An 8,478-nucleotide genomic window follows, 5' to 3' on the forward strand; every position below is an offset into this window, starting at 1 on the left:
AGTCATCTTTAGGAAATCTCTGGGGTCTCTGTGATTAAGCCTGCGTGTTGTCTCCTGACCTATAACCTCTTTGCCACTGTTTAGGTGTTCTAAATGGCATGCTCTTATGGGATTCATGAGTCCCACAGAACAACTGTGTTTATGGAAAGATCTCCAAAAACGTTGATAAATGTAAAACCATCCCCATGCCAACAAGTAGATGAATAACTGTGACTCAAAGCTCACTGGTCTGAAACACCGATTACAATTCTGTAGACTGCCTACTAACCTCAAAAAAGATAAAAGACACCACAACTCCCAAGCACCCACATCCATCTTTCTGCATCTGTGTCCTACCAATCATAGAAGGTTCGTTTCTCAAATGGGAGATACCACTCCAACTGGTAATGCTGCCACCCAATAAGGAAATACCCATCTAGTTTTCCAGACTGTGAGCCATCATTTCCTACAGGGTAGCAAAAATGATTGTGGTAGTCCCCACTTAATTTTCTGAGCAAGGCTTCAGTTACCCACAATCAACCATTGGCTGGAAATTTAAATGGAAGACTACAGAAGTAAAAACAAAACAAAACACTTGAGTTGTCATATCATGGTGTGGAGCCTAACAGACTCATTCACTATAGCACTCCATCTGTGATGCTCATTTTCACTGCCATCATGACTAGATTGGAAATTATCATGGAAACACACCTCTGAGTGTATCTGTGACGTGGTTTCCAGAAACGCTCAACTGAAGAGGGAACACCCACTATGAAAGTGGGTGGGACCATCCTATAGGCTGAAGTGAGTGAAAAAGGGAAACTGACTTGAGTGCCAGAACGCTCCTCCCTCTGCTTCTGATGTGACCAGCTGCCTTGAGCTCCCGCTGCCATACCTTCTCCACCATATGCAAAATTAAATCCTCCATCCTTAATTTGCTTTTGTTTTTTTATGTCAAAGAATTTATTAATTATACAGATATTGGGTAAGATCAAAAACTCAGGTGACAGAAGATGATGGTGAGGATGTGGAGAAAGAGGAATACTTCTACATTGTTAGTGGGATTGCAGACTGGTACAACCACTCTGGAAACCAGTCTGGAGGTTCCTCAGAAAATTGAACATAGTACTACCTGAGGATGCAGCTATACTATTCCTGGGCATATACCCATGAGATGCTCCAACATATGACAAGAACACATTCTCTACTATGTTCATAGCAGCCTTATTTATAATAGCCAGAAGCTGGAAAGAACCCAGGGCTTCAACAGAGGAATGGATACAGAAAATGTGGTACATCTGGTATGTGGTACAACCTGGTATGGGTGATTTCTGAGAGGCTCTGCCAGAGACTTACTGATACAGATGAGTATGCTTGCAGCAAACCATCACACTGAGCATGGGAACCCCAATGGAGGTGTTAGAGAAAGGACAGAAGGAACTGAAGGGGTTTGGAACCCCATAGGAAGAACAACAGTATCAACCACCCACACCCCCCAGAGCTCCCAGGGACTAAACCACCAACCAAAGAGTATGTATTGAGTGACACATGACCCTAGCCACATATATAGCAGAGAATGAAATCAATAGGAGAGGCCCTTGGTCCTGTGAAGGCTCGTTTCCCCAGTGTAGAGGAATGCCAGGTGGTAAGGTGGAAGGGGGAGCATCCTCATAGAAGCAGGGGGAAGGGTAATAGGAGAGGGAGAAACTGGGAAAGGGGATAACATTTGAAATGTAAATACATAAAATACATCCAATAAAAATGCAAAAAAAGAAAGATATAATCATTATAAGTACATGTGCATAATTCAGAATTACAAAATATATAAACCCCAAAACAGACAAAAATAAGGAAGAAATAGATAATTCAACTTCCTTAATATTGTGTTCAATATTCAACTTACTTTTTTCCTTTCTTTTTCATTTTATTATTATTATTGGTGGTGATGGTGGTGGAGGTGGTGTGTGTGTGTGTGTGTGTGTGTGTGTGTGTGTGTGTGTGTGTGTGTTAGAGAGGAGAGGGGGGAGGGGAAAGAGAGGAGAGAGAAGAGAGGAAAGAGGGAGACAGAGAGTGAAAGATAAGTGTGTATGCAGAGGATAGTCCACATGTGAACATCAGAGGACAACTTTCAGGAGCAGGTTCTGTCCTTCCACCTTGGTTTGAGGTAGGGCCTCTCCCCTTGTTTCTGCTGTGCACTGCACTGTAGACTAATTGCCCCATGAACTTCCAAATGATTCTCCTGTCTCTCTGCCCCTATCTTGCAATCAGAGTGCTAGGATTACAGATGTGTGCCACCATATTCAGAGATTCTAAGGAACAGCATTCAGATCATCAAGGTTTGCATGGCCAGCCCTTGAGAGAGACAAAAGTAATTAACACAGCATTCTATTTGGGCCAAAAATAATCCCCCTTCCCAGTGTATTCACACCATGGACAGTACTAGCCCATTAGTCATTTTACAACTATCTTGGTTGTCAAAGCCATTGTCACCATATTAAGTGCTTATGATTTGAAGAAGGGACAAAGCAGCTTAACAGTACATCAAAATGCAAATGCATTCACCTACTTCACCTCACACAGGCATTTCACTAGAGGAGGAATAATGGGCCAGGAGAAATGACTCTGTAGTTAAGAACCCTTGCTGCTTATCCAGCGAACCCAAGTTCAGCTCTCAGCACTCACATCAAGGGACTTACTATCACCCATAACAAAGTCCAGCTCCGGGCAATCTAATGGCCTCTTCTGGCACAGACTCCCATACAGATACAGACATAGTATATACAATTTAAAATAATAAAATAAATCTTTTTAAAAAGAGTATCAGCCAAGTGTGGTGGCATACACCTTTAATCCCAGTAATTAGGAGGCAGAAGCAGGTGGATCTTTATGAGTTCAAGGCCAGCCTGGTCTACAGAGTGAGTCCAGGCCAGCCAGGACCATGTATCAAAAAAAAAAAAAAGAAAGTAAAATAGCATATTAGAGAAATCACATCAACATAACTTTTATTATGGCATACTGTGCAGTATAATTGTGTTTTTATTATTCTATTTTTATTATTAGTTATCTCTTACTGTACCTAATTTGTCAATTAAATTTTTTCATAGGCTCAGAGGTATAGGGTAAATTATTTACATATATACACACATATTCATTTCAGTATTATTTGAGATTTCTAATGTCTCCAGGGGGCTTTAGAAAATGGCTGCATGGATAAACTTACTCTACTGTGTTAGTAATTTTGAATCCCACCTCTCTGAGAGCACAATCACAATTTGTTCATTTTCTGCAGCATGTCCATTCTCTCATTCCTACATGAACAGCCACACACACTTTCAGAACTGACTGATAACACAAAAGAACTGAGATGCTTCCCAAAAGTCGCTCCTGTGTTAGCATACTAATTCACATATACATTTCTGGAATGTTCAGTCTTACCTCAGTTGAACCAATCTCCCACTGAATTTTTGTTTTTGTCTCAGTAGCTGTCTTTGTTTCACAAGTATCTTGCTTATATTTCCCCCTCCTTTGTTCCCACAAAGTAGCTTTTGCTTGATTTGTCATTTGACTACTGTCATGTGTCCTGTTGTGGGTAGCCATCTTTATTGTTTTACCATGACTTCACTGATTCGGAAAATGATCTAACCATTATCTTTTCTTTTCAAATATGGCCTCTTGCCATTCTGATCCACTCAGCAAATTCGTTTTTTTAGAACGTAGTCTGCATATGTATTTTACAAGTTCTCATTAAATTTTCTACCCTTTCCAGGTCTCCATGCCACTTTATAGAAAACTTTATTCTGATACATATTCTAGATAATTATAGCTTGAGCTATAATAATGCTGATAAGTTCATTGAGGGCTGAGGATGCAGCTGGGAGAGTGTTTACCTAGCATAAAGAGGCTCTGGGTTGGAGCCACAACATCCATAAACTGGATAGACTGTCACAAGTGTTTATTTGAATTACAGTTCTATATGGCTTTTTTATTGCAGTGCTTGGCATTGAACCCAGGACCTTACATGTGATAGGGCAACATTCTACCATTAAGGTCTATCCAAGCCTAGTATATCTGAGGAGTAAGGGAGATACTATCAGTTATTTCATACAAGGATTTCTTCTCTTGCATTTTTATTTACTTCTTTATGCCTTTGGTTATTTTTTAAATATTTATTTTATAACGGTTATGATGGCTAGCTAAAAATGTTCACTGCCAACTTGATGGGGCTTAGAATCACTGAGGAGATTGCTATGTCTGTGAATTTACGGAGAGGGTAAACTGAGGGAGGAAGGCAGACCCCGAATGTGGGCAATACCATTCTATGGTCCAGGTGCCCAGATAGAATAAAAAACAAAAAAGAACACCCCAAGTAAATGCATTCCTTTCTCTAATTCTTTGCCCCCATGACTTAACCATGACTTAAACTGTGCTATTCCTACTTGCCTCCATCACCACAATGGACTGAACCCTCTGAGACTGTAAGCCAAAATGAATCTTTCTTGCTTTAAATTGCTTCTATCTGATATTTCATGTGACAACATGAAAGTGACTAGCATGATATTTATCCAATGATTCTGCAGCCTGAAGTTCTTAGCATATGACTTTGGTGTTAATGGTATTTACTAATTCTTCCTCTATATGCATTGCTACTGATTAGTGTTTTGACTTATTAGCTAATGGTCATTGAGGGTTTTTTTATTATCCATGAGAATAACATGTTGCTTATGTTGATGGTATAGTCCTCCAGAAAGTACTTGTCAGTGAGCCCAGAAAATCAATCTGGACCATCTTTTCTTGAGTTGGTGGTTTTTCTTTTCATGCAAGCAATGTAAATTCAAGATCCAATGTAGCGTGTAGATTTTGCTACATGGCTTCCTGTTTTCAGCTGGACATACACGCATACCACCCAGGACGTGTGTGTGTGTGTGTGTGTGTGTGTGTGTGTGTGTGTGTGTGTGCCTTTATTTCAGTATGCATCCACATTTCAACATTTAGTGGTCCTGAACAGAGTGAGGAGCATGGCAATGAGCCAGGAGCCAGGCCCACCGATCTGCAAACGATCTGTGAATGTGGCGATACAGAGCTCCTCTGGGTCCCTGCCGAGGGTCTGAGGAGCAACACTGAAACCCGAGTTTTCAGGGTCAGGGCCTCGTGTTCCAGGTGTCAGGCTCCACACCAGACCTGATGGGTGGTCAGAGTGACAGAAAGCCCTGTTCAAACCTCTTCAATGTGTAAAAGCAAAGCAACTATGGGAAAAAGAACCAACTCAGAACTATGTGCACCGAGGACTCTCTGCGTGACCTTTCCCTAGGCATATATCCTCCAAGGACCCTGAGCACTGCCCCATCTGAGTCGCCCTGTGACTACTCTGTTCACCTCAGACCTGAGCTCAAAGCTCAAGGGCTGATGGTTGTGGCAGGGCCGAGGACCCGATGCTCTCTTCCCAGGCTGGTGGTAGGTGAACGAGTGTGGTCCGGAGCTAAGTGAGGGAGGTCAGGCTCTTCCAATCTCATCTGGTGGCTTCTGGCCACAGCAAGTGTTGGGTGATGATGGGCAACAAGGGACTTGAGGAGGGGAAATCAGCACCCCTTGATAAAGGTGGGGAGATGGGAAGCCCTGAATTCCTCACCCGCGGCCAATTTCAGAGAGAGGGCAGGTTACAATCTAAGCTTTGGCCAAGGGAGGAATGGGGACCATGGCTTGGATGGGGCAATCATTTAAGACTTAAGAAAGCAGGAGTGAAGCCAAAGTGCCCCAAGCCCAGCGGTGGTCAGTCCCACGGCTGCTACCTGAAACCTCCCCATCTATTCTAAGGGCCACCACACAGCTGTGGCGGAGGGCGGGGTGGGCAAAGGCAGACCCAGGCCAAGTGCCAGCAGCAGGTGATTGTGTGAGATGTGTCTGTTCACAGTTGCGTTAGCTGTGCCCACCGCTCCCAAAGGAAACCGATTTCAACACACCTTCTTGATCCCAGAAGTTCAACCAGGCAGACAACGGTTACACTCGACAGATGATGTTACACAGCACAACTTAGGTATTTCAAATGGACAAGAAGTTAGTATCAGAGCAGTGTCTCAGGATGAAGTCTGAGTGGGGCTTCCCTCTCCAGTACTTTGAGATCTACAGATGGATCTAGAAAATTCACTACTGTGGAAAATGAAGACTTGGGTTGAATGGGGAAGGGAGGCTGGGACCTTGGTGACTAATTGCTGTAACACTGTCCTTCTGGTGGCTGTGGCAGCTTCATGTTCTCTTTTGACATCATCAAGCACCTCAGTTCCTGCAAGATGACTTTGATGCTGTGGGAATTCTGCCATTTTGCCAGCAGTGCCGTGGCTCATGGATCCACCATTCCATTGCAACTGCTCACGCCGCTCATATTGACTCTTGTTACAAATCTCACAGACAGGGGTGCTACTGGATACTTAGGCCCACACTCTATCTTAAGGCTGTATATTCGGTTTTCATAAATTGTTCGTGGAGGCCCAATTATCATGCCTATCCATCTTGTGAGTGTCATGTCCTCGTTGTCCTCCAGACCCCAGCTAACTGTGCCATCGCCTACTCCTTTCTGGCCTTCTTCCAGCTCTTCCAACAGTCAGAAATTTCGAGGGACTTTTACTCCCGAGCCTGTGGTGGCTGACATCTTGCATCGCTGTCACTCTGTGTGTTTATTTTTAATATATTTTGCCCTTACTTTCACTCCCAGCTCAACACTTCTAATTCTTCCCTCAGCTTTGTTGTTCAGTTACCTTTAGTTCTAGCTCAACACCTCTAAATCTGCCCTCAACTAGTTAATTTCTCCTTGCTCACCACCTTAAATTTGTCCACAACTTAGTTGCATTTCTAATCTTTCACCTGTTTGCCCAGGCCCAGTCAAAGAAGCAGCCAATGGCCACTCCACCCGAGATCTCACACAGCTAGTGGCTCTTTCTCCCTCCCAAGCATGATAAATCTCTTTCCTCCTCCTGCCGGAATCTGGAAGTCCAACCTCTTCCACCCAGCCATTGGCCGCTAACATCTTTTTTGATGGATCAAGAATCAATTGGGGAACAGGACATTCAGCGTTCACATACAGATTCCCAATCAAAGCATCAGAACAAACCCCTACAATCCAGGGCTGGAAAGGTTGTCAGTGGTTAGGATTACTTGTTGCTTTACCAGAGGACCTGACTTAAATTATAATACTTATATCAGGCAGCTCAAAACCACCTGCAACTCAAGTTCCAGAGAATCCAGTGTCTTCTGGCATTCAAGGGCACCTACACTCACACATGCACATACTCCTACACACACACACACACACACACACACACACACACACACACACACACACGTTAAAGAATAAAAATGAATAAATTCAAGATCCAAAATATAAAAAGGCACATCCACACTTACAAGTTTCCAAGAGAATCTATTTACCCATAAGAGACAAAAGCAAATTTTCTTTTTTTTTTTTTTAGGTACTTTTCATCCATTTGAAATTCTTTTTTATTTATTTATTTTTTTTATTAACTTGAGTATTTCTTTCTTTTTTTTTATTTTTTTATTTTTTATTTTTTTTTATTATCTTGAGTATTTCTTATATACATTTCAAGTGTTATTCCCTTTCCCGGTTTCCGGGCAAACATCCCCCTCCCCCCTCCCTTTCCTTATGGGTGTTCCCCTCCCAACCCTCCCCCCATTGCCGCCCTCCCCCCATAGTCTAGTTCACTGGGGGTTCAGTCTTAGCAGGACCCAGGGCTTCTCCTTCCACTGGTGCTCTTACTAGGATATTCATTGCTACCTATGGGGTCAGAGTCCAGGGTCAGTCCATGTATAGTCTTTAGGTAGTGGCTTAGTCCCTGGAAGCTCTGGTTGCTTGACATTGTTGTACTTTTGGGGTCTCGAGCCCCTTCAAGCTCTTCCAGTTCTTTCTCTGATTCCTTCAACGGGGGCCTATTCTCAGTTCAGTGGTTTGCTGCTGGCATTCGCCTCTGTATTTGCTGTATTCTGGCTATGTCTCTCAGAAGCGATCTACATCCAGTTCCTGTAGGCCTGCACTTCTTTGCTTCGTCCATCTTCGCTAATTGGGTGGCTGTATATGTATGGGTCATATGTGGGGCAGGCTCTGAATGGGTGTTCCTTCAGTCTCTGTTTTAATCTTTGCCTCTCCCTTCCCTGCCAAGGGTATTCTTTTTCCTCATTTAAAGAAGGAGTGAAGCATTCACATTTTGATCATCCGTCTTGAGTTTCGTTTGTTCTAGGGATCTAGGGTAATTCAAGCATTTGGGCTAATAGCCACTTATCAATGAGTGCATACCATGTATGTCTTTCTGTGATTGGGTTAGCTCACTCAGGATGATATTTTCCAGTTCCAACCATTTGCCTACGAATTTCATAAACTCGTTGTTTTTGATAGCTGAGTAATATTCCATTCTGTAGATGTACCACATTTTCTGAATCCATTCCTCTGTTGAAGGGCATCTGGGTTCTTTCCAGTTTCTGGCTATTATAAATAAG

At 42.9% G+C, this 8,478-nt stretch overlaps 1 pseudogene; it reads right to left on the reverse strand.

The window, feature by feature from the left end:
* Window positions 1–6,177: 6,177 nt before the first annotated feature.
* LOC103694478 (ubiquitin-conjugating enzyme E2 variant 1 pseudogene) lies at window positions 6,178–6,622 on the reverse strand (annotated as a pseudogene).
* Window positions 6,623–8,478: the final 1,856 nt, after the last annotated feature.

Source organism: Rattus norvegicus, chromosome X (genome assembly GCF_021556685.1).
Source record: "Rattus norvegicus strain SHRSP/BbbUtx chromosome X, alternate assembly SHRSP_T2T, whole genome shotgun sequence".
Taxonomy (NCBI): domain Eukaryota; kingdom Metazoa; phylum Chordata; class Mammalia; order Rodentia; family Muridae; genus Rattus; species Rattus norvegicus.